The sequence below is a fragment of the Aquarana catesbeiana genome, linkage group LG03 (genome assembly GCF_042186555.1).
Source record: "Aquarana catesbeiana isolate 2022-GZ linkage group LG03, ASM4218655v1, whole genome shotgun sequence".
NCBI classification, from domain to species: domain Eukaryota; kingdom Metazoa; phylum Chordata; class Amphibia; order Anura; family Ranidae; genus Aquarana; species Aquarana catesbeiana.
The window spans coordinates 677,855,557-677,882,900 of NC_133326.1; the positions used below are offsets into that span (position 1 = coordinate 677,855,557).

The 27,344-nt window shown below is 44.8% G+C and overlaps 1 protein-coding gene and 1 non-coding gene across 3 annotated transcripts in view; both read right to left on the minus strand.

The window, feature by feature from the left end:
* The window catches only part of KCNAB3 (potassium voltage-gated channel subfamily A regulatory beta subunit 3), a 185,285-nt gene that overhangs the window by 130,542 nt on the left and 27,399 nt on the right, over nt 1-27,344 (minus strand). The window lies entirely within an intron of this gene.
* On the minus strand, nt 7,607-7,680 carry TRNAT-AGU (transfer RNA threonine (anticodon AGU)). Its single transcript has one exon. It is a non-coding gene; the product is annotated as a tRNA-Thr (tRNA).

Sequence of the window (27,344 nt, forward strand, 5' to 3'; positions counted from 1 at the left end):
TTCCTTGTAATAGGAATAAAAATGACCCTTTTTTTTTTTTTTTTAAACTGTGAAAAAATAAATAAAAGTAAAATAAATAAGAATTTTTTTTAAAGCGCCCCATCCCGACGAGCTTGCACACAGAAGCAAACGCATACGTGAGTAGCGCCCGCATATAAAAACAGTGGTCAAACCACACATGTGAGGTATTGCTGCAATCGGTAGAGCAAGAGCAATAATTCTAGCCCTAGACCTCCTCTGTAATGCAAAACATGCAACCTGTAGAATTTTTTAAACGTCGTCTATGGAGATTTTTGAGGGTAAAATTTTGACACCATTCCACGAGTGGGCACAATTTTGAAGCGTGACATGTTGGGTATCAATTTACTCGGCGTAACATTATCTTTCACCATATAAAAAAAATTGGACTAACTTTGCTGTTGTCTTATTTTTTTTATTCAAAAAAGTGAATTTTTTCCAAAAAAAGTGCGCTTGTAAGACCGCTGCGCAGATAAGGTGTGAAAAAAAGTATTGCAATGACTGCCATTTTATTCTCTAGGGTGTTAGAAAAAAATTTTTACTACAAAAACCCCTGTTTTAAACACCTAAATTCCGAAACAAGGCTAGTCTTTAAGTGGTTAAAACAACCTGACAAGTAGAAAAAAAAGTTTTTTTTATTATTAAAATGTTTCTCTGTTTAACCCCTTATTACCCAATCGTTTACTTATTATTAATACGATTTTGCAAATAAGTATGTTTCCCTCTTCACTGATGGGCGCTGGCGAGACTGCACTGATAAGCACTGATGAGGAGGCACCAATGAGGCTACACTGATAGGCAGGGGCGGACTGACCATTGAGCGACTCGGGCACTGCCCGAGGGCCCTGCGTCACTAGGGGGCCCCATCAGGGTTGCCAGCCTCAGTAAAACCAGGGACAGTATGTATAAATCTGTGGGGTTTTTTTTTACATCTGTCTGTGTATACTGTGTGTACATGTATGTGTATACTGTGTGATTGTATACTGTGTGTGTGTATACTGTGTGGCCCCATAATCTCTGATTGCCTGGGGGCCCCATGAGTTATCAGTCCGCTCCTGCTGATAGGCACCACTGATGGGCACTGGAAGGTGGCACTGATAGTCGGCACTAATGGGCACTGATGAGAAGGCACTGATGGGTGGCACTGATGGGCACTGATAGACTACACCGATGGACATTGTTAGGCCGCACTGATGGGTACTGATTGGCACTGATGGGGCTGCACTGATAATCAGTGCCCTATCAGTGTTTTTTATGTTGTGCTGACAGGCTTGCTGGTTAACGACTCTCCTTTCCTCCCACAGACACCGCGTGGAAGAAAAGGACTGCCAATAACCAGCAAGTCTGTTTACATGTGATCAGCTGTGATTGGACACAGCTGATCACATGGTAAAGGGCCATTGTGATTGGCCCTTTACCCCAATCTGTGATCAGCAATGTCCGAAGCACACCCTCCCAGAAATGGACGACGGCGCTGTAGCAGTCTTTCGGCTATAGTGCGGTCAGCAAGTGGTTAATATTTAAACTTTTTTTGTCTTTGTTTGTTTTGTTTGTTAATATTTTTTTCATTGACATCACCTGGCAGACCCCACAACCGTGTTTTTATTTGGTGGCAGGGATAGAGAAATGCCATTCGTGGCATGTGAACTACGGAAAGCAGATTGTGTTCAGTGGTCAGTGAGTTTTTTTCTTTCGCTGGGTCTGCAATTGTTGTTTAATGTGACTGATGAGAATCTTCATATCTGGATAATGTGATCGACGATGGATTTACATTATGGGACTTTTTTTTTTGGAGGATGGGGGCGGTGAACTGGGGGGGGGGGGCGTGGAGACATGGATTGGAATGAAAAACTTTGGATCTTGGTCAGTTCATCTGAGATCACCTTGACATGGCTCCTTTGAGTGAAGTGTTAATTTCATGGAATGTCAGGGGACTTGGTAGCCCTTCCAAATGGCAAGCAGTGTTTACCTCACCAGGGAGATTCTCACCCTCAATAGTATGTCTTCAGGAGACCCATTTAAATTCTGAAACGCTGCACTATTTAAAACGGAACCAGTTTAACACTCAGTGTCACTCTACATATACATCATACTCCAGAGGAGTGTCTATACTTATATCTAATGGAGTGGATTTTATATGTAGACAAATTAAGAAGGACAGTAAAGGTCAATTTATTTTTCTGTAATGTACATTATCAGGACGACCATATGTGGTTGGAAATATATATATTCCTCCACCATACTCAACGGTAGTCTTTAAAGAATATATTCAGTTTGTATCCGACAAACCAGATAGTGCATGCCTATTGGTTGGTGACTTTAATAACTATATGGATTCTACAATGGATAAATACAACATATTGGACAATTTCATAAGGGCCTACGGCCTTTGCTAGATATGTAATAGAACTGGGATTGATAGATCTCTGGAGACAGCGTAATCCAACAAAAAAGCAATTTTCATGTTTTTCCAGTAGTTATAAAACCCTTTCTAGAATAGACTTAGCATTGGGAACATATTCCTTGCTCCCATATCTTCATGATATTAAGTATGAGGCTAATGCCCTGTACACACGGTCGGATTTTCCGACGGAAAATGTGTGATAGGACCTTGTTGTCGGAAATTCCGACCGTGTGTAGGCTCCATCACACATTTTCCATCGGATTTTCCGACACACAAAGTTTTGAGAGCAGGATATAAAATTTTCCGACAACAAAATCCGTTGTCGGAATTTCCGATCGTGTGTACACAAATCCGAAGCACAAAAAGCCACGCATGCTTAGAATAAATTAAGAGACGAAAGCTATTGGCCACTGCCACGTTTATAGTCCCGACGTACGTGTTTTACGTCAATGATCGGATTTTCCGACAACTTTGTGTGACCGTGTGTATGCAAGACAAGTTTGAGCCAACATCCATCGGAAAAAATCCTAGGATTTTGTTGTCGGAATGTCCAATCAATGTCCGACCGTGTGCACGGGGCATTAGGGTATTTCAGACCACTCCCCTATAGTACTAAATTTTTCTTTTAGGACTAGTCCCGGGTATACTTTATGGAAGGTGAACCCATATTGGCTGTCACTTTTTCCTTCATCCGAAGGATTTGTGACTGGATTGATTACATATCAGAATATAAACAGAACCTCAGTTTCACTTCTAACATATTGGTATGTAATGAAAGCGTATCTTTGAGGTCTCTCTATTGCACAGATATGAAAAATTAAGAAACAATCTAGGCAATGGAAAAAAACTTTAGCTGACAATATGATGAAGGCCGAACTCCAATATATAATTAATCCAAATGAAGACACTAAAAAGAATGGCTTCATAGCCAACTACATTATGCAGCAGTGGCTAAGAAGAAAGCAGAAAATAAAAGATTTTTCTTACAACAACCATATTTTGAGGAGGGTGAGGGGACGGGACATCTATTGGCAACTATTATTAAAGCTCAGCGGCCGGCAACATACATAGTGGAAATACAATCATCTTTAAATAAGAGGGTTGATACTACTCCAGAGATATTGGAGGTATTCAGAGAATTCTATCTATAAAGGTAGGGCATCCTATCCGGAGGAGTCCCTGAGTAGATTTTTTGACACTATTGATTTACCAAGTATTTCCAATGATGAAAGGGTGGCTTTGGAGGACCCATTAACATTGGATGAGCTAAGAGAAGCAGTATCTAATTTACCTAATAACAAAGCACCAGGGCCAGATGGTCTTCCAGGGGAAGTATATAAAAAATATGGGGATAATTTGTTACCTGATTAGCTTGATGTCTTTAATTATGCCATGGAGACTCATTACCCACCTCTATGACTGAAGAAGTAATTATTGTTTTGTTGAAATCTGGTAAGGATCCAAGTGATCCTGACTCATATCGCCCAATATCGTTGTTATCGACGGATATCAAGTTGCTGGCAAAGGCATTGGCGATAAGATTATCAAAATGCATTTCAAATTTAATCCATTGTGATCAATCAGGTTTTATCCCTAATAGATCTACAGCAAACAATATCCGTCGTCTATTTTTAAATCTACAACACCCAACAGATAATATGGGAAATAGATCTATACTGTCACTCGATGCTGCTAAAGCATTTGACAGTATAGAGTGGGTCTTCTTGTGGAATTGTCTAAAACGATATGGGTTCGGCCCCAGATTTATCAAATGGATACAACGTTTGTATGACTCCCCAAGTGCAAGGGTGCAGGTGAACGGATGTGTATCGTCCTCTTTCTCATTGACCAGAGGGACAAGGCAGGGATGTCCTCTATCCCTGCTTCTCTTTGCTCTGGCCATTGAGCCACTGGCTGAGGCTATCCGCTCCTCCACAAATATTACTGGATTCCGTAGATCTACAGGTGAAGATAAGATAGCACTCTATGCGGATGACACTGGGGATACAGGCCCATCCCTGTCCTTAATAGAATTATATGGATGCTTTCCAGGATTTAAAATTAACTGGGACAAATCCATAATGCAGCTTTTGGACCCTGTGCATTTTAAACACCCATGCCGGGATCATCGGATAGCCCTGGTTACATCATTTAAATATTTGGGAGTGGTAATTACATCAGATATCACAGAATATACAGATAGGAATGTACTCCCTCTTATTGTCAAATTTAGACAACTGAGTAAAACATGGAGTAAATTCCCGTTGTCCATTATAGGGAGGGCGAACTTGGTGAAGATGGTGTGGATGCCCCAGATGCTATATGTATTACACAACTCCCCCATATGGTTGACGTTGCGATTATTTAGGACTATTGATTCCGTTTTTAGGGACTTTGTGTGGAGGGGCAGAAAACCTAGAATTAGATTAGAAACATTACAACAGCCCATAGATAAGGGGGGAGTTACGCTACCCAATCCAAGATTCTATTTTATTGCATCACAATTACAAAACTGGCATGGCTGGGAGGTAGTGGACATGCAGGATCCTGCACAGAAGATAATAATATCATAATTTAAAAAAACACCCTTTAGTTCAACTAATAGTAGCTCACCACTTTTATAATAAAAGAAAATTCACTACTTTTTATTTGATTCATAGGGTATGGGGAGCAGCCCAAACTATTACTTAACATAAGGGCTATACAAAACATATGCCTATATGGGACAACTAATACCTTGATGAATTGAATAAACTTTCGGAATTTTTGGATTGGAAAAAAGCGGGTATAATATATCTGTATCAGTTACATGAAGGGGACGTTTTACTTCCTTTTGAGATATTAAAAGACCGCTAACTCGAAAATCCAACTACAGTATAAATACTCTAAAATATTATCAAAGGCAACTTCGGTTTCTTGTAAGAAACGAGGATTAATAGGTGATCTTTATTCTAAATTACAAATAGAGAACACTGAAAAACATGAAAATAGTTTTGCAAGGTGGCAAAGAGACATAGAGGATCTGGATGAGAAGGACTGGACATGTGCCCTGGAAACACTTCCCAGGACATCCCTCTCACCCTCCCAAAGGTTATCTCAACTTTTTATTATACATAAGGCTCACTATACCCCCACAAAAACTATTATGCCCTCGATGCTCATTATTCAATGGCTCTCTTATCCACATGCTTTGGCGATGTCCAAAGCTTCATTGTTACTGGGAAAAAATATTGGAAACCCTAAATTCATTACCCTTTACTGGGATAATAGGAACACCTAAACTTGCACGACTGGGAATAATTCTTGATGGAACGTTGCCAGTAGACAAGCTCACTATGTGGATAAGATCCCTATATTTAGCACGTAAAGTTATTTTACAAAAATGGTCATCTGCTGATTCTCCAACCCATAAACAATGGGTTGAGAAACTTAATTACACACTTATAAGAGAAAAATTAACATATAGGCATAGAGGTACACCCCAAAGGTTTGGTAAAAAATGGTCATGCTGGATAGATCCTAGTAATCAACTATATGATGGTTTACCTAGTGGAGAGGAGTGAGGTAGAAGAGATAGTTGGCGGCAAATAGCAGATGTAGAGGAGTGAGGTGCAGAAGAGACAAAATTAGTGCGCGATAGGAATATAACTTGATGCTGCATAAAGGAAGCTGCCATAGTTTAAATGTTTGAATTTAGCGGTGAACAATCTGTTGTGTAAAATGTATTTATGTCTCTATAACGTTTTGTTTACTATATGCTAAGCTACTTTAGTCCGAGAGGTGACAGGTTTGTTTTATGTGTTTTCCTATTTTTGATACTTCATGGATTAATGTGACATTTGTATGTGTGTTTAATAATAAAAAAAAAAAATTATTTGATTAAAAAAACAAAAAAACATTATGGGACTTTTTTGGGAAGGGTTTGTTTTTAAAGGACTTGTCAAAAAGTGTGTGTGTTTATTTCATTATTATTTTTGTCAAAGATGAGGGGTACAATGTATTCCTTACGATAAGCCTCCTGCCCACATCCCCCAACAGTCACCAGGCCAGGGTTGTAGGGAAGAGGCCCTTGTGTTCAGAAACATTATGGGGACAAGGTTCTTTGAGGGGGTCCCTCTCCAGGTTGGAGACATGTGGCTTGGTATGGTTCAGGGGGTGCACACTTATCCCTCCTTTCCCTGTTATCCAGGCAGCGTGTTCAGATAAGGGTCTGGCCTGGATTTTGAGGGGAAACCCACAACTTTTCCTTTGTAAAGGGGTTCCCCTTTAAATTCCATAGAAGGCTTGAAGGGTCCATTCTGAATCTTAGGGGGGGAACCCTGTACTATTTTCTTAATTTTGTTTTTGCACAAAACTATCAAAGTAATCTTGTTGTAACAAGTTAAAATTCATGATTCATTTTTTCTTTTGGTGTTTTTTTATTCTTTTTATTATGGCAAAGCTTCTCAGATACAACAAATCAAGTTGTCTCAGAACATCTTCCAGTCTTATCAAGAATACATTAAATCAACACAAATTCGGCATATAACAGGAAAAGTGACAGGAAAGAGGGGAGAACTATGTATAAGATTGCTGACTGCATGTACACAGCTTTTCATATACTACAGGATCTAAAGCAGCAAAACCAAGGGGCTGCAAGGCCCAAGAGAAACCATTCAAAAATCTGTCAGTAAAATTAGGATTAATGAGACTGAGGGGGTAGGGGGTGATTTTTTTATGCTGTTATTGCTTATAACAGTGATGATCACTGTTATAAGCAATAGGTATAACTGTCACGAATAGCTTTCATTCATAACAGCCTGCTTACTATAGTGACGCTGTGATTGACTACAGCTATTCACACGGTACAGGATGACCTAGGATTGACCTAGGTACCATGTGATAGCTGTGGACCAATCACAGCATCATAACAGTAAGCAAGCTGTCATGAATGGCTTCCATTGATTACAATTTTGCTTACGTGTAATCATGTGATCGCTATGATTGGTCATAACAGCAGCCGGGTACCGAGCACCGTGATGCCAGTCATGGGATCACTTCGCTGTGTACCCCAGAAGGGCATGCCAATGTGCATGTGCTGAGCGATGCAAGCCCACAGTAAATATACAAGTGATTAATACATTTATTTTTGCAGTGAAATTGGCACTTTACATTTTATTTACCAAATTTGGAATTCCCTTAAAAAGGCACTGCTGAGATTTGAACTCAGGATCTCCTGTTTACTAGACAGGCGCTTTAACCAACTAAGCCACAGTGCCACTTGGTACTCTTGGAAACTTGGTTAATGTATGGCCTGCCTAAGGTGGGGCGGGGGGGGGCGCGCGTCTAAAGACAGTCTGATTGCTAGCTGGGCAAACACACACTATAGTCCTGTACACATGAGCCCAATATCGTGCAAATCAGCCAGTACAGTAGATATCGCCCAACATCCAACCCGTGTGTATGAATCCTTGTTTGACAGATTTTGGAAATGTTATAGAGGGGAAGGCAGCACTTTCATTACCATGCTTGGTAAGTTCCCCTATGAATGGAATCCATTACTTCCTAACATTTGGTGTACAAGTGAGGAACATCTGTATGAACAATAACCATACAAAAGCAACATGGGTGGGATTTGAACCCACAACCTTTGAACTGCTATACCAGCTTGATGTCCAATGTGCTATCCATTGAGCTATAGAGCCCTCTGTGAATCCTCTGCCATAGGAACTTGCCTGAGGAACTACTGAAGTAGTAGTAAAAACATCCAAATAATGGCTTTCACTGGAGAGTAGGGATGAGCTTGAGATTTGGTCCAAACACAATTTTGGACCAAACTCTTCCGGTTGGGTGTCTGTTTGACCGCCGGACATTTCGCTTCTAAGGGAAGAGTTGAACGTCATGCTCAGTGGTGGTATTTGTAACGCTAAAAAGAAGTGGAAGAGTAGTTCAAGAAAAAATAAAAGTTGCATTTTTAGGTAGAGACAGGAAAGGCTTTTCTGAAGAGTTGAGTTTTCATATATCGCTTGAGGCATACAGAGTAGCAGATAGCTATATATATATATATATTGAGGTAGGGATTTCCAGAGGATGGGAGAAGCCCTGGGGAAATCCTGCAGGTGAACATGGGAGGAGGCGACGAGGGAGCTGGAGAGCAGAGTTCTTGGAAGGAGGAAAGGACTGTTTGAATAATATTTTGAGAAGAGGTTGGTGATGTAGATTGGGGCAGAGTTGAGGATGGCTTTGTATGTTAGCATTTTGAAAATGACTCGTTGGGTGAGCGGAAGCTAGTGGAGGAACTGTCAGAGAGGGGTGGTAGACACCTCTGATGTTAAACGGTTGGTAAGGTAAATGAGTGTGGCAGCAGTATTCATGAACGACTGAAAGGGGTATGGTCTGTGTAGAGATAGTCCAAAAAGGAAGGAGATGCACTGGTGAAGGCAAGAGATAGCAAGGAACTAGAAATGTGGTGGTGTCGATGGTTGAGAAGCGGCGCAAAAAATAAATAGATAATTAATTATTAAAACATACACCCTCAGAAATCCCCCCCCCCTAAATTTTCACCTAAACAGCTTCTTGAGCAAAATTGAGATTTTTCTCTTTAAAGTTTTGCAAACAGCATGTACAGTAGGCAGGTGCAGTCTGCTTTCTCCACTGTAGGTGGCACTCACCTTGAAACTAGAGAGGAAGTCAGGAGGAACATGGTTCCTCTATGGTTTCCTGGGTCACTGAGGAAGCTTTCCAGTTGGATGTTGCTGTCCCATGTGACCCTGGCAGCCATCTTGGGTCAGGCAGAGCCTGTTTAAGGCACTGGCTCCCAGGTTTGGCGCACTTTATGCGAGTCGGTAGTGTAGGCAAAGGTACCTGGCCTGTTAGCGACAGTACTAGTGGTAGGGAAAGGTTTCTGTTGAGGAGGGAAAGCGTAGGGTTGCAGCTCCTCTGGGCTTCACGGCCAGGCCATATTCTGCTCTCTTTACAGATGCTGGAAATTGTGAGGGCACCCGGTCTGGCAACCATCTCGCTGGGTTTGTTGTGAATTGTTGCTGCATTACTTTACTTTACTTTACATTACAATACAAGCTTTTCATTGCACCTGACTGTGTCAATTATTTCTGCAGCACTAAGTTGCACCCCATCTACAAGCAAGTAAAACCATAGGTTGTGACACTATCAAAAACTAAAGAAAATGGGATTTGGGTACTCATTAACAGTCCTGCAACAAAAGATTAATAATCATCACAATAATAAAATTATTATTAGTAGTAGAATTTAAAATAAAGAAATATATATATACAGTATATATATATATATATATATATTATATATATACACACATATACTGTAGTAGTAGAATTTAAAATAAAGAAATATATATATATATATATATATATATATATAACCTTCAAAGTAAAAGGAAATGACTTTGTAAGTGCCCTGGTCTGATGAGGTCACTTTGTTTCACGTCTAAGTCTTCCCTCATTTCTCCTCATTCTGGTAATGCACCTTTTTCAAGGTGTCGAGTGTGGTTTAAGCAAGAACACAATCCATTAGGTTTGTTAGCGGGTTAATCGACATTCCATTAGGTTCACTAAAGATTTGACCATTCCCAGTTCAGCTTCTCCTCCATCAATGTAACAATTTACTTCCTTTCCATTAGTCTCTCCTAAGGGCAAGGCTGACGTTTTTAAAGTGCACCTAACCTCAGAAGCCCCTTATATATCTTTCATGACATTGGGAAGCCTATAATGGGTGCAAGCCCCTTCCACTTCCAGTAACCCAAAACAGCTCTTTGTCATCCTTGGAAATGTAATGCAACCGTAGCTGGCCATAAAATGTGAAGTTGTGGCCGGTCTTTCATCGAAGCCGACTTTGCAGTAACGCGCAAGATCCATTAAAAATGGCACAGGTCCCCTCCCCAATTACAAATCGCATACTGTTAATAAGCGTATAATGTACCTATAATGTCAAATGTTAGATACTTACCTAGTAAAATGTTAGATACTTGCCTTACCCTCGTCTTCAGCATCGCTGTGAGTGATGTCATTGACCTTCCAGGATGATTCGTCGGAAGGAATTTGAGGTCATCCTTCCTTAGGTACCACAGGCAAAAGGCAGGGGTGAGGTAAATGTAAACTCTATCTTTTTTCTTTGCAGGTACATATTACACCTACTAATAGTAGGTGATTTGTGAAGGGATGAGGATGGTACAGTGAAAGCTGAACATCCATGGTCCCCTTTAAAGGAGTTTATTTATTTCTTCAAGCTCAGCACTGTCTGCTTCAGTACTTCTCTCATGCTGAAGTCTTTCTCTGGTACTCCCTTCCTCACTCTATCAGGCATTTATTATTCCTTCCTAATTTTTATACTGTATGATCTTCAAAGAAATGTGTGGCCAAGCTGTTGACATTCAAATAGTTACATATTCTTAAAGTGGTGTTCCGGCCGAAATTATACTTTTTAAATAAAAACACCCCTATAATACACAAGCTTAATGTATTCTAGTAAAGTTAGCCTGTAAACTAAGGTCTGTTTTGTTAGTTTATAGCAGTAGTTTGTTATTTTATAAACTTACAGCAGGCCGTGGCCATCTTACGTGTGGGCATCTGAAGCCAGACTGTATTTCTTCCTGGATCTCATCCTTGCAGATCTCGCACATGCTCAGTGCAGCATAAGCAGTGTAATAGGTTTCAGGTCAGATTTCCATAGCAACGGCAGTTTCAGAGGAAGTTGCCGCTCCTTCCCAGAAGGCATTGCAAACAGGAAATGATACGATGGGCCGCGGCCAGGGAGGAGGAAGTGAAAAATGAATACAGCAGATATACAGTAGGTGCTGAGAAAAAAAAAAAAATATCCAATTTGTTTACAGTGCACAGTTTAGTGAGGGATGTTGAAGAGTTGTAAAAGTGGGTGGAACTCCACTTTAAAGAGGACGTGTCACCTACCTATGCAAAACTCAAAGCAGGCTCTCCAATAATTGTCCATATATGATATTTAAAGCAATCCTCAAGCCAAAGATAACAAGATAAACATAAATAGCCCAATAAAAAAGCTTACCCTACAATTCAGAGATATACATGTTTCTGCCATTAGATGTCCCCAATTTAATGTCCAGTATCATTCATCCCACTTTCTCTGAGTCCAGGCCATCCTGGAATTGCCTCCAGTTTGTGACTGGACAGTGAAAGGAGAAGCAGCACAGTGATGAGCTCATCTCTGTCACTTTTCTTTCTCCTCCTATCAGCTTGCTTCTTGTTAGCACATGAACTGATGGACTGCAAGAGGCTCATACCGGGTCAGAGTCAGGTACTTACAGTTCTTGCATTTGAGAAAAATACATTTAATGATTCAGAAACCATACACAATTTTGCAAGAGAGAAGGGGGAGATTAGGATTGACAAGACGTCCCCGAACTCCAGGGACAGTCCCTGTTTCGAGGGGGCTGTTCCCAGTTGAAAAGTGTCCACAGATGTGTCCTCTATTTAAAAATGAGTCTCCAGCTCTTTTTTGAATATTTGTAAAAAATCCTGAAGAGGGGAGGAGAGGGGTGAGAGCTGAGACGGGAGAACAGAGTGTCAGGGCGGGACAGCCCCTATTTTGTAGACGCTATAACTTTTTGCACAAACCAATTAATAGACGCTTATTGAGATTTTTTTTTTTACCAAAAATATGTAGAAGAATATATATTGGGCTAAACTGAGAACATTTTTTTTTTTTTTTTTTTAATTTGGGATATTTATTATAGCAAAAACTACAAAATATTGTGTTATTTTCAAAATTGCTCTTTTTTTGTTTACAGCGCAAAAAATAAAAACCACAGAGGTGATCAAATACCACCAAAAGAAAGCTCTATTTGTGGGAAAAAAAGGACGTCAATTTTGTGCAATTGTCAGTTAAAGCGACACAGTGCAGTATCGCAAAAAATGGGCTTGGTCAGGAAGGGGGCAAATCCTTCCCTGGCTGAAGTGATTAAGGGGGGGGGTGCACTGTGTACAGAGTGCAGGGTTTAGGGGTGCACTATGCACAGAGTTTAGGAGTGTGCCACATACAGAGTGCAGAATTCAGGGGTGCACTATGCACAGAGTTTAGGAGTGCGCCACATACAGAGTGCAGAATTCAGGGGTGCACTAAGCACAGAGTTTAGGAGTGCGCCACATACAGAGTGTAGAATTCAGGGGTGCACTATGCACAGAGTTTAGGAGTGCGCCACATACAGAGTGCAGAATTCAGGGCTGCACTATGCACAGAGTTTAGGAGTGTGCCACATACAGAGTGCAGAATTCAGGGCTGCACTATGCACAGAGTTTAGGAGTGCGCCACATACAGAGTGCAGAATTCAGGGCTGCACTATGCACAGAGTTTAGGAGTGCGCCACATACAGAGTGCAGAATTCAGGGGTGCACTATGCACAGAGTTTAGGAGTGTGCCACATACAGAGTGCAGAATTCAGGGGTGCACTATGCACAGAGTTTAGGAGTGTGCCACATACAGAGTTCAGAATTCAGGGGTGCACTATTCACAGAGTTTAGGAGTGCGCCACATACAGAGTGCAGAATTCAGGGCTGCACTATGCACAGAGTTTAGGAGTGCGCCACATACAGAGTGCAGAATTCAGGGGTGCATTATGCACAGAGTTTAGGAGTGCGCCACATACAGAGTGCAGAATTCAGGGGTGCACTATGCACAGAGTTTAGGAGTGCGCCACATACAGAGTGCAGAATCCAGGGGTGCACTATGCACAGAGTTTAGGAGTGCGCCAAATACAGAGTGCAGAATTCAGGGGTGCGCTATGCACAGAGTTTAGGAGTGCGCCACATACAGAGTGCAGAATTCAGGGGTGAACTAAGCACAGAGTTTAGGAGTGCGCCACATACAGAGTGCAGAATTCAGGGGTGAACTAAGCACAGAGTTTAGGAGTGCGCCACATACAGAGTGCAGAATTCAGGGGTGCACTATGCACAGAGTTTAGGAGTGTGTCACATACAGAGTGCAGAATTCAGGGGTGCACTATGCACAAAGTTTAGGAGTGTGCCACATACAGAGTTCAGAATTCAGGGGTGCACTATGCACAGAGTTTAGGAGTGCGCCACATACAGAGTGCAGAATTCAGGGGTGCACTATGCACAGAGTTTAGGAGTGCGCCACATACAGAGTGCAGAATTCAGGGGTGAACTAAGCACAGAGTTTAGGAGTGCGCCACATACAGAGTGCAGAATTCAGGGGTGAACTAAGCACAGAGTTTAGGAGTGCGCCACATACAGAGTGCAGAATTCAGGGGTACACTATGCACAGAGTTTAGGAGTGTGTCACATACAGAGTGCAGAATTCAGGGGTGCACTATGCACAAAGTTTAGGAGTGCGCCACATACAGAGTGCAGAATTCAGGGGTGCACTATGCACAGAGTTTAGGAGTGCGCCACATACAGAGTGCAGAATCCAGGGGTGCACTATGCACAGAGTTTAGGAGTGCGCCACATACAGAGTGCAGAATTCAGGGGTGCACTAAGCACAGAGTTTAGGAGTGCGCCACATACAGAGTGCAGAATTCAGGGCTGCACTATGCACAGAGTTTAGGAGTGTGCCACATACAGAGTGCAGAATTCAGGGCTGCACTATGCACAGAGTTTAGGAGTGCTCCACATACAGAGTGCAGAATTCAGGGGTGCACTATGCATAGAGTTTAGGAGTGCGCCACATACAGTGTGCAGAATTTAGGGGTGCACTATGCACAGTGTGCAACACCAATCCCCCCCCCCATGCTTCCTTGTATCTCTAATTTCTCCTACCTCTCTCTATTACAAATGTATTCATCTCTGTTATACCTCCCTGTGCAGGCGGCACTACCTTGCAGGGAGATTATTCTCGCTCTCAGATTCTGGAGAGCTGTCTACATCCAGAAGCTGCGGAAAGCTGCGGAAAGCAAAGCTGTCCCTTGTAAACACAGAAGATTTTTAGGGAAAACGGGGAGTGGGAGCAGAGGGTGAAGTCGGAGGTGGCGGAACGGAGATCCGCCTGCAAAACTGGGTGTGAGGGCCACACGACAAGTCCTGGTGGGCCGGGTTCAGCCTGCGGGCCTTGTGTTTGACATATGTGTGCTCGTTTTTCGGGGGGGGGGGTTTACCAGTACCAGCAGAAATTTGTCAGGATGTATTGCATTTGTTTACTCCTAGTGCAGCTTACAAGTGCAAAATGCCTGCCAATGGCCCTTTTTCTAAAACGCCTGCGACAGGCTAGAGACGATGCGCTTATATACTTGAAAAATGCATCAGTAAGCACAAGTTGCTGCTATTTTTGGCATTTGTATCATTTTTTTCATAGATGTACCATATTATATAGTGTTAAGTCTATTTCCCAATAATACGAGGCGCTTAAAACCCAATTAACACTCATTTCTACATTACAGATAATTATTCAGCTTCAAAAGAATCCATCGCTCTGTTTACTCCTTAAATAACTGCTCCTGTTTTAATTCTCTCTTATTTTAATGAAAATAATTATCGTCCTGAAATCATTTCATTTAATTCTTCTAATTAAGTCTCAGAATAGGTTTTTTTTTCTTATAACAGCTCTGCCTGCCTTATATCTCAGACTTTTTTTATGCATGATTACTGAAAAATATAAGAATCCATAAAGAAGATAAATTAGGCCTATGCTAATTGCAGCGTGTCCCGTCGCATGATGGAAACAGCGAGGTCGGCGAGAGAGGAAGGCGAGCCGTTGGTGATGCTGTAATTAAATGCGGTGGATTAATGTAATTAAATTGGATATGATGAAGTTTTTAGGCCTATTGTGTTGCAGAGCTTGACTGCTGTACCTGATAATTGCCCAGCAGGTGGCAGCAGAGTCCAACTGATTTATACTCTGAGCACATAATCACCTATGGCTGTAATGAGAGGGGAAATACAATACTCTAAATAGCCACTAGATGGCCCTGTATCATCATTTTTTGATACTCATTTATTATTCAATTTTGTGAATGATTTTTTGAGCTTCAAGCATTCACACTGAAAGGAGACTGAATAGTGAATAGATTTTTCCTGGCGACTCCATGGCAGCATACCTGTGACAAGCTCCGCCTTGGCTCCTCCCTCAGGACCAGTGAATATTATAAAAGAAAAGGATTAGTGCACTCCCAGCGTTCTCCTTTTTTCCTTCATAGTCAGTGAATGGTGGTCGAACGTTCCTTACCTCTGCAGTCGTCAGCTTCCAGCTGGGTTCAAGCCTTTCCCAGGTGCAGTCCCTATTCTTGGGCAACTAAATGCGCTGATAAGTTAGGGAGCCCCTTCTGCGGGTCTTTTGGGACAGCAGTTGTCTCTAAACTAAGAGCTCCTATCTGCATTAATTTTCACTTATCCTTCCATTTCTCCCTCCTGTCATCCATTCTCTCTCGCTTTCCTTTCCTTGCATTCCTCTCTCTCTCTTTTTCGCTTTCTTCCTCCCCCAGCACCTTCCCCTTCTTGTGATATTGTACCTTCATTCCTGGTTACTATAGTGGGCGGCGCGCACCTCGCGCCGGCTTTTCTGAGTCCCTCAGCGTCTTCCTGCCCGCTCTGCGCATGTGCGGACATCAGGAGCTGGCTCGGTGTTGAGCGAGCGCATAGGTCCTAGTGCCGCCGGCCGCGCATGCGCGGTCTGGCCTGAGGTCGTGGTGGCCATCTTGAATAGGGACAAATTTTAAAATATTCGCCCTTGTTTGACAAAATCATTTTTTAGAGGGTTGTATCTTCCACAAGATGTCCCTTCCCTCTCCATTGTTTATTACTGGGGGGCTTTCAACATGGCAGCCTGTTGTCATCTGAGGAGGTTGCCTGTGGTTGGAGCTCCTGGAGGGGACCCGATTTTTTTGCCAACGGTAAATGTAATTTCTTTCTTTTACTTTGCTCGGGAACACCGTTTCCTTGCTCCAGCTAGGGTTGCCACCAGGGGCGGTCTGACAACTCATGGGGCCCCCGGGCAATAGGAGATTATAGGGCCCCTGTGCAATAGGAGAAGATTACGGGGCCCCCGGGCAGTAGGAGATTATGGGGCCCCTGTGCAATAGGAGAAGATTACGGGGCCCCCGGGCAGTAGGAGATTATGGGGCCCCCAGGCAATAGATTATGGGGCCACACAGTATACACACATACAGTATACACACACAGACACACAATATACACACACAGAATACACATACACACACTGAAAAGGTACTGGAGAGGCGGGGCAGCTCTAATCTTGGGATTTTTAAAAAAACACAGATTTTTACATACTGTCCCTGGTTTTATTGAGGCTGGCAACCCTAATGGGGCCCCTTAGTGGCATGGGGCCCTCGGGCAGTGCCCGAGTGCCCGAATGGTCAGTCCGCCCCTGGTTGCCACCTCATCCCTTTAAACCCGAACACATATGAATTACACAGGTTCTGTGAGTGATTGAGGTGGTAATTAAACTCACTTGGTGTCTTATCTGCATTTAATTAGCCTCAGAACCTGTGTAATTCATATGTGTTCGGGTTTAAAGGGATGAGGTGGCAACTCTAGCTTCAGCTGAAATACCAGTCGCTAACTCCTTTATCTTTCTTTAGCTGCTTTTTGTGTCCGTTGCCTAAAATAAGCAGTGCACCACCCAAACAAGACCCTCTCCAACATTTAAAGTAGGGACCGTCGTCCAGGTGAATAAAAAAAAAAAGAGCACTTATGCTGGTATGTTTATGTATTTCAGCCTTGTACGCCAGAAGAAGTCCAAGCGGACATCAAGGCGACATAAACAAACCTATGAAGGCCCTAACCAGATCAGAATAGCATGCAAGCGGCGAGGGTTCATCCGTGAAAAGATATAGTTCTTCTCATTCACCAACTCTCAAATCCCTAAATGCCGAGCATGCGGGGTCATTCCATTACCAGCAAATTGGTCTGCAAAAGCTGTTTTAGAGTCTATGCAGCAGACAGAGAGTCAGAGGGCTGACAGGTAAGCTGTCCTACTCAAAAGATGGGCAGGGGTTACATAGCGGAACGAGCAACAGCAGTTCTATTGCAGCAATTAGCTCAATCTCCTCCAGAGAGGTTAACTCTTCCTGGCCCATCCTTGAGAGAATCCTCTCACCACGCAGCAAGTATCGCTCCTAGACATCTGGATGATGGTGGGCCACCTGAGGATACCTCAGAGGAGCTCGGCCTTCGGACTTCAACTTTTTCCTAGTTCAGCCCTATGTCCAGGCTGTAAAGCCAGCTATTGGCTGGGAGAAAGCCGGCACTACATCTGAGTAGTCAAAAGATGTACTTCCCATTTCTAAAGAAGCAGGTTTCCTTCTTTTGGCTCGGTTTCCACTAGTGCGACTTGTCATGCGACTTGGGACTGCAAAGTTGCATGACAAGTCGTGTCCCATGAATTCCAATGAGTATATTATATCTGTGCGATTTTAAGTCACAGTAACTTCAAAGTGACCCCTGCACTACTTTGGTCCCACTTTGATGTGACTTGAGGTCCATAGACCTCAAGAATACATAGGCATTGTTTCAAGTCGCATCAAGATCGTGCGTCTTTCAGGTCGCAATAGTGGAAACATAGGCTTACTCTGATGGATGATATCAGAGACATTGTTGAAAAGGAAAGAAAAAAAAATAAAAACAATGTTTTTTCCTCTCAATTGCCTAGGAAAACTTTATCCATGGTCAGAACAAGATTCTGCAATGCCAGACGGTCCGCCGGAGGTAGATGGCTCGTATAACAAAGAATTTCATCTCACCAATCGATAATTCAATCTCAATTGAGGATCCTTTAGACAGATGAATAGACCCCCACTTAGGAGTTTACCAAATGGCGGGTAAATGCCTGGAAGTTAGCAATTGCCTTATCTGTATCCAAAGCCCTGTGGGCATGGACCAAAAACATGGAAACAGTGATTCATCAAAATGTTCCTAGGGAAAATATAGTCAAGGCTTTGGGCGAATTATGGCTCTCAGCAGACTTCACAGGTGAGACAGTCAAGGATACAATTCGTTACTTCGCAAGATCAACGTCACTACTTGTGATAGCCATATGGGTATTGTGGTCAGAACTACGGTAAGTTGACACTGTGTCAAAACAAAATTAGTATAAATACCCTTTTTTTGATGGTAAATCACTCTTTGCAGAAAGGTAACAGAAAGCCATTTCCTGCGTCACAGGAGGAAAGTCAGACTTGATTCCCCAGGACTGCAGAATTAGATGTACCCAGGCATTCGGGGATGCTTACTTGCACCCACCCATACTACAACTGTTAGAAGTATCTGAGATTTTCGGTCAACCAGGCACATCTACAATTCCAGAGTCTCCCCTTTGGACCCTGCACTTCCCTCAGAGCCTTCACGAGGGCTCGGATCACTATCCAAGCTTCTTTATGAGAACTGGGTATCAGTTCTCATCATTAACCAGACGATATCCTCCTTTTAAAGATCCAACCCAGCTAGTAGAACACAGGTGGATACTGTGGTCCACACTATTAAGATACGTTTGGAGGTTAAATCATCAAACGAGTCATCTTTTCTTATTCAACACCGCAAAAGGGACGGTGTCCCTGCCATCTCAGAAAGTGCGGGCAACCATTCAGCAAGTAAGGAGAGTGAGGACATGGTCCTACATAACAGCCTCGAGCTAACTCAACTTAATAAGGATTTTTGTCTTGTTGTATCCAGATGGTCCCATGGACACCTGGATACCTCAGGCACCTTTTAGCTAGAATTCCTGAAGCAATGGAACAAACCGTCTAACCCAGTCCATACATCAAACAAGTTTGATGCACAGGGGTCTGCACTAGTGGACAAACAGGGAGATGCCTGTAAAGCCACGTCCATTAAGGACTTGTCTTCTGGACCACAGTTACCACGGATGCCAATGCAATAGGCTAGGAGACACATTGCAACCAGATGTTGGTTCAAGAGAGATGGGCGTTCAATGCAGCAGACATCATCGTAAATATCCTGGATATCCAGGCGGCTTATCTCGCATCAACAGCATTTGCTTTCTCAGGTCAAGGACACATCAGTTCTGATTCGGATAGACAATAGAGCTGCAATATCATACATACATCACCAAGGCGGAACCAAGAAGAGTTCCTTAGTAAGGGAAGTGGAACCCATCTTCATTTGGGCAGAGGGGAATCTGAAGGACCTAAGAGTAGTCTATCTTCCAGCCCACTTAAACACAGACGCCGATTACCTATCCCAAGGATTCCTGGATCCCAACAAATGGTCCCTACAACTGAAGATATTCAGTTGGATTGTGGGCCAGTGGACTTTTCCTGAACTGCATCCTTTTGCTACAGCAAGCAATATCAAGCTGCAGAGGTTTATTTCACATCTACCTGACCATTGGGCAGAAGCAATAGATGCCCTATCAAGTCCTTGGGCATGCAATCTAATTTAGGCCTGCTCCAGCCTTCTACCTCAAATTCCCTCGAAACTTGCAATATCAACAATAAACGGTGATAACAGTCCTGCCAGGACATGGGGAGACCCATGATTCCCTAGGGTAATATTTCTTAGTGTTCAGCCTCCGGTAAATATTCCTCTGATACCCTTTCTTCTGGCTCGAGGCATCACACCCATCAGAATCCTCACAGACTGAACCTTCGCATTAGGATGTTAAAACAGAGGCTTTAATCATTAGGATGTTCCTCCAGAGTTGTTTCAACTCTGCTCAAAGCACAGGAGCCTTCAATGAACAATACGTGTGACGAGGTTTGGAAAAAGTTTAGATTTTTCGCGAACTGCAAAACTCCAATCCTGATGTACCCTCTTCCTCCCAACTACTTGACTTCCTGCAAGCAGGCCTTGATTTAGGATTAGGATTAAGCAATTTAAAGGTACAGCTGGTGGCAATCTCTGCTGTGACAACAAGAGATGGGCCAAAGATCCTTTAATATTCAAATTCTTCAAGACAGTCAAGAAGATAAGCCCACCCATTAAAACAAATCTTTCCCACTTGATCTCTCTATCACTCTTAAGCCCTTATCCAAACAGCCTTTTTCCCCATCTGATTCAGCATCCTTGTGGAATCTCACTTGGTAACTATTTTTCTTTGTGGCCATCGTGCTGGAGAGTATCAGAACTTCAGGCTCTGGGATCAGAAGACAATAATATTATTTTTTGTACTCGGATAGAGTGGAACTTAGAACGGTACATGGATTCATCCCTAAGTTCTCCTCTTCCTCTACTATCTCTGAGCCTTGGACCCTCTGGTTTTATTTTGCTGTTCTTCAGCAGAACTTGGTTGTAGCACCTGAAATTGGTCACTAGATGCCAGCATACGCTCACTGATTTGTAGGCTGCGCACATATTCCAGTTACAAACATAAAATAATAATTTATGGCTTTGGGGACACCATTAAGCTGGCTCATACATAAGGGTTCCTTAGGGGAACTTAGACTGCCCACTCTAAACATTGACTGAACATCGGTCATGTATCCCTCATTGCACAGTACAGGGGCCAACAAAATGCTGTAGTCCCACATTCCTTCATGCTGGACAGCGCAGAGCCCTAAACAGCCTTTTTAAGGTTTTTATGGGGGATGTGGCCACAAACAGGTAATCTGAGTCTTAAAAAAAATTCCACTGCATCCAGGATCCAGCAGGATTTTCATAGTGCTTCTGTTAGGCATTTACACTGTGAGGAGTCAGTTATAGCCCATCTGTATATCCACATGGTTCAGCAATTGTATACCATGAACACCAAGTAAGGCCGGTGCTAGACAATTTTGCGCCCTAGGCAAAACCCGCTACTTGCACCACCGCAGAAAAAAAATAAAGGCTGCAAATGAAGCCTGTGCAGGGATGCTTTCTCACCTTCTTGCCAATGTTAGCACTGTGTGGAGACTGACTGGGGAGCTGGGAGGAAGTGATGTTGCACGCCCAATCCCACGCCCAAGGATTTTTGACACCCTAGGTGAAACCCCATTTTGCCGCCCAGCCCCCCCCCGGCTCCACCTCCTTTGCCCTGACCTTGTATACCCCACCTTTTTAATGAAGCGCCCATCAAATACAGCCTACCAGCGCCCATCAATGCAGCCCACCAGTGCCCATCAATGAATGTTTGCTTCCATTCATTCGGGAGTTGGGACACAGTCCTCCACAACCGCTGCGCCTCTGACACTATGTGCGAACGGAGCGGCGGCTGCCTGCTAATGCTGAGACTTGGTTGCTTTCTGCAGAGAGAAGAGAGTAGGAACACCAGTAGCCAGGCGCTCTAGGCGGCTGCCTAGTTTGCCTAGTGGTAGCACCGGCCCTGGTTGCACGCAGCACGGCTTGCACCAGTGGTGTATTTAGGTTTTGTGTTGCCCTGGGCCTGAGTAAACTCGTGCACCCACTAATTTAAATATGGCCCACCCCTTCCTGTCAAGGCCATACCCCGTTTAAGACCTGCTCTGACATTTTCCAGTGGAGACACTAGTTCTGAGGGTCTTGGGGGGGGGGGCAGTGAAGTCCCTTAATTTGCAGGTATTTCCTTCTACTTCCTGTTTGGCTATGGAGCCCGTCAGCTGACTTTCTGACAGTTTTTAGCCTCCCGACATGGCATCTGTCTCTCTGCAGCTGAAAACTCGGGTGAGAGGTTCGCTGTTATGATAGGACAGTCAAAACTAGAAGCAGAGCCCCCCTAGTTGTGGAACGTCGCCCGCCCACACAATAATTCATTGGTTGGGGTCCGCCACCCGAGCCTCCTACATGTGTATGGGCTGTCCCCCCCTGATGGTGGCCCTGCCAGTATTATTATACCAGCAGCAGTGCGGTTGATTTATGGGGGCGCTAGACCGATTTGCCTCCCGCCCCAGTCCAGACTGGAGCTACACTAAAAGTGTAGCGCAAGCCTTAGGGACTCTTTTCGTGCTGCCCCCCTGCAAAGTGCTGCCCTAGGCCTGGGCATTGTCGGCCTAGGCCAAGATACAGCGTTGGCTTGCACAGCACCTCATTGGCTGGATATCTCTTCTTCACGGATTGGCTGAAGTTTGCAGATGACAGCTTTGTCGTATCCAATCCTGCAGAGGTATGCAGACCGTCAGTGTAGTGTGTGGGGAACAGGGCAGCTATCAGACATTTTGGGGCCCTTTTCACAGCTTTATGCCTGGGTTTTCTGGGCCTGACCCCCTTACATCAGGGTCCCTAGAGTCCCCCCTCCTTTTATCAGTGTCCCCAGAGTCATGTCCGCCTTACATCAGGGTCCCAAGAGTCCCCTCTCCTTAAATCATATAAAAAAAAAAACACACACACCGGTAAAGCGCACTACAAGGTTGTTTTTTACTCTCCTTAAACCAGGGTCCCCAGAGTTCCCCCCCCGACATCAGGGTCCCCAGAGTTCCCCCCCGACATCAGGGTCCCCAGAGTTCCCCCCCTTACACCAGGGTCCCAAGAGTTCCCCCCATTACATCAGGGTCCCCAGAGTCCCCCCCTTACGCCAGGGTCCCAAGAGTTCCCCCCTTACATCAGGGTCCCCAGAGTTCCCCCTTACATCAGGGTCCCCAGAGTCCTCCCCTTACGCCAGGGTCCCCAGAGTTCCCCCCTTACGCCAGGGTCCCCAGAGTTCCCCCCTTACGCCAGGGTCCCCAGAGTTCCCCACTTACATCAGGGTCCCCAGAGTTCCCCCCCCCCTACACCAGGGTCCCAAGAGTTCCCCCCTTACATCAGGGTCCCCAGAGTTCCCCCTTACATCAGGGTCCCCAGAGTCCCCCCCTTACGCCAGGGTCCCCAGAGTTCCCCCCTTACGCCAGGGTCCCCAGAGTTCCCCACTTACATCAGGGTCCCCAGAGTTCCCCCCCCCTACACCAGGGTCCCAAGAGTTCCCCCCTTACATCAGGGTCCCCAGAGTTCCCCCCTTACATCAGGGTCCCCAGAGTCCCCCCCCCCCTTACACCAGGGTCCCAAGAGTTCCCCCCATTACATCAGGGTCCCCAGAGTTCCCCCCCCCCTTACACCAGGGTCCCAAGAGTTCCCCCCCTTACATCAGGGTCCCCAGAGTCCCCCCCCCTTACATCAGGTTCTCCAGAGTTCCCCCCTTACATCAGGGTCTCCAAAGTTCCCCCCCCTTACACCAGGGTCCCCAGAGTCCCCCCCCCCCCTTACACCAGGGTCCCCAGAGTTTGCCCTTACATCAGAGACCCTATCCCACTTTCAATGGGGTCCCCAAAGTCCCCCCTTACATTAGGATCCCAAAGTTCCCCTTACGTCAGGGTCCCTCAGAGTCCCCCTCCTTAAATCAGGAACCCGGGATCCCCCTTTCATTAGGATCCCCAAAGCCACCCCCCTTTACATCAGGGTTCCCAGAGCCCCCCAACACGAGGGTCCCTAAAGCGACCTTAAAAACCCTAGAATAGAGAACAGCGGGCAGCGGTGGATGCTGTCAGCCGCCATACAGTCAAGGACAGCTCTGATTGTTGCACAGACTGAGCGGCTCGGCTGTTGCAGCAGGGGCGCTGACTGGGTATTTGGGTAGGATGCTCTGGGGGGGGGGGGGTTTGACCCAGCAACAAATGGTTGTGGCTGCGCCCTAGGCGGCAGTGTGCCCTAGGCGGCCGCCTAATTTTCCTAGTGGCACAAAGTTACTGGCAACAAGGCATTGCAGATCAGAACAGCTATACAGAAAAAGAAGAGCCACTCCAGTTCCTAAGCAAATGGCCTACATGATGTGCATAAGGTGCAGCCTTCGGGTGCCATCACAGGGGCCCAATACCTGACAGGGACACACACACAGACACACACACGCACAAATTTTAAAAAATTACAATTTTTTTTCAATATTAAAATTTACTATTCTTTTTATTTATTTGCATTTCTTAAATGATTTTTTTACATTAATTAATTCATTCATTTTTTTTACAAAGCTGTTGGGGGGGGGGGGGGGGGTTGGATAAAACACCAGGTGTCACCTTTACCTTTGAGACAGAGAAAGAACATTGGGGAGACAGATTCTTCACAGTTTACTATTCCCAGTTATGAATGGACACAGGAGCGATCGTTACCAATCACTATGTCCAATTCAGAAAAGGAAGGGGCTGGTAAAGGAAGGAGGCCAGCTGTGGCCAGTGGGAGCAGAAAATGCCCATCATTGGTGTCAGTTGGAGGAATAGTGCCCCGTCTTTGGTGGTAGTGGGAGGAATTGTGCCCCATCATTAGTGTCAATGGGAAGAGTAGTGCCCCATCATTGGTGTCAGTGGGAGGCATAGTGCCCCATTATTCGTATCAGGGAAAAGAGTAGTGCCCAAACATTTTGTCAGTGGGAGGAATTGTGCCCATCGCTGGTGTCAGTGGGAGGGATAGTGCCCCATCATTGGTGTCATTGGGAGGAATAGTGCCCATCATTGGTGTCATTGGGAGCAATAATGTCCAAACATTGCTATCAGTGGGAAGAAAAGTGCCCTGCTGTAAGTGTCAGTGGGAGGAATACTATTCCATTGTTGGGGTCAGAGGTATGAGTAGTGCCCTATTGTTGGTACCAGTGACAGGAATTATGCCCATTGCTGGTGTTATGTTATGGAGATGAGAAGAGTAGTAGATGCTCTGTAGTCCTAATACACTTTCTGTCTTAGTGTGACAACACTGCTCCTTAGGTACAATCCAGTACGTGTTGTCACCCTAGGGCAGGAAGTGTCTCACTGGCAGCATCACCAAGGACTACAGAACAGCTCCCCCTATGTTATATAGATTAGGAGAGTGGTAGGTGGTCTGTAGTCCTAATACACTTTGGGGGTTATTTACGAAGGCAAATCCACTTTGCACTACAAGTGCAAACTACAAGTGCAAAGTGCACTTGAAATTGCACTGAAAGGGGTAGATCTGAAACGAGGGGAAGCTCTGCTGATTTTATCATCCAATCATGTGCAAGCTAAAATGCTGTTTTTTATTTTCCTTGCATGTCCCCCTCTGATCTACAGCGACTGCACTTCTAAGTGCACTTTCGTAAAATAACCCCCCCCCCCCCCCCCCCCGTGTCCTAGTGTGACAACACTGCTTCATTTATACAGACAAAGGCGTTATCACTCCAGGGCAGGAAGCGTGTTACTGGAAGGAACGATAGATGAGAATAAGGGGGGAAAAAAGAAAACTATAGTGGCCACTACATCTAAGGACTGGTAATCTGTTACATATTCTTTTTGGGCTGAGATATATTTTATATAATAAGGTCACATATTCCATGGTCGTAGGATAGGAGGTCAATTCACAGGAACTACCATGATGCTTTGGTACCCTATGGCTGAGGTGTGTTCCAGTTTGTACCTCAAGGGCATCCAATGATTGGTCAGAATATTATTTAAAACTCCTAAGGCGAAAAATCACACGCCAGGCACTGCTGAGATTCGAACTCAGGATCTCCTGTTTACTAGACAGGCACTTTAACCAACTAAGCCACAGCGCCCTTGTGAAAAATGTTCCTTCAGAAGGTCCTGTGGAGGCCACTAGATAAACACTCTTTATATGGTGGTCAACTTTCTTGATATAGGGAGCCTCAGGTGTGCATCACCAGAGGACCTCACATAATATTTCATATAACTGAAATGCTACAGAAATTAGAGACTACAGACATGCAGCAGGAGACTGTTACACACCACAGGTATTCTACAAGGGATGGTCAAATTCTACAGGAGGTGCTCAGAGACTGCAGACATGTAGCAGGAGACTGTTAGAAACTACAGGTATCCTACAAGGGATGGTCAAAGGCTACAGGCATTCTACAGGAGGTGGTCAGAGACTGCGGATATGCAACAGGTAATAGTCAAATGTTACAGGCATGTAACAAGAGATGGTCAGCGAGAGACTGCAGGAAAGCAACATGAGATGTCAGGGACTGCAGGCATGGTACAAGAGATGGTCAGAGACTGCAGATACGCAACAGGAAATGGTTGGACTGCAGACAAGAAACAGGAGATTGTCTAAGACTACAAGCATGCTACAAGAGATGGTTGGAGACGGCAGATATGAAATATGAGATGGTCAAAGACTACAGGCATGCTACAAGAGATGGTTGGAGATGACAGACATGCAGCTCCAGATGGTCAAAGACCTCAGACATGTTACAAGAGATGGTCAGACGCTGCAGACAAGCAACAGGAGATGATCAAAGACTACAAGTAGGGCAGCTATCAGAAATTTTGGGGCCCCTTACGCAGCTGTAGGCCTGGGCCTCCTGGGGCCCGACCCCCAACATTCTCCAGGGCCCGCCCACTGGTCGTCCCACCAAATCTGCCCACAGGCCATCCCACCAAGGCCTTTGGTGCACTCACTTTTATTTTAACACTCTTACACCTTTGGAGACTGGAGGGATGGATGGTGCTGGGCGTGAATGGCGATGCGTTGTGGAGACTGGAGTGATGGATGGTGCTGGGCGTGGGTGGCGATGCGTTGTGGAGACTGGAGGGATGGATGGTGCTGGGCATGGGTGGGGATGCGTTGTGGAGACTGGAGGGATGGATGGTGCTGGGCATGGGTGGGGATGCGTTGTGGAGACTGGAGGGATGGATGGTGCTGGGCGTGAGCGGCGATGCGTTGTGGAGATTGGAGGGATAGATGGTGCTGGGCAGGGGTGGCAATGCATTGTGGAGACTGGAGGGATGGATGGTGCTGGGCATGGGTGGGGATGCGTTGTGGAGACTGGAGGGATGGATGGTGCTGGGCGTGAGCGGTGATGCGTTGTGGAGATTGGAGGGATGGATGGTGCTGGGCGAGGGGTGGCGATGCGTTGTGGAGACTGGAGGGATGGATGGTGCTGGGCGTGAGTGGCGATGCATTGTGGAAACAACACACCTGTCAACTGGAATGATTCAAGTTATTTCTAGCTGTGAAATTCTGAAACCAAATACTCAATGAGAGTATTTTTTGGGTAATACAACCGCATTGAAAATGTCAATCCATTAGTTGGAGAATGTCATATTCCATCAGAAGCTCCTGACACAGGTATTACAAGTTTGGCTTAAGCTGGATTATCCATGGGCGAGGAAGCCGTGCTGTTA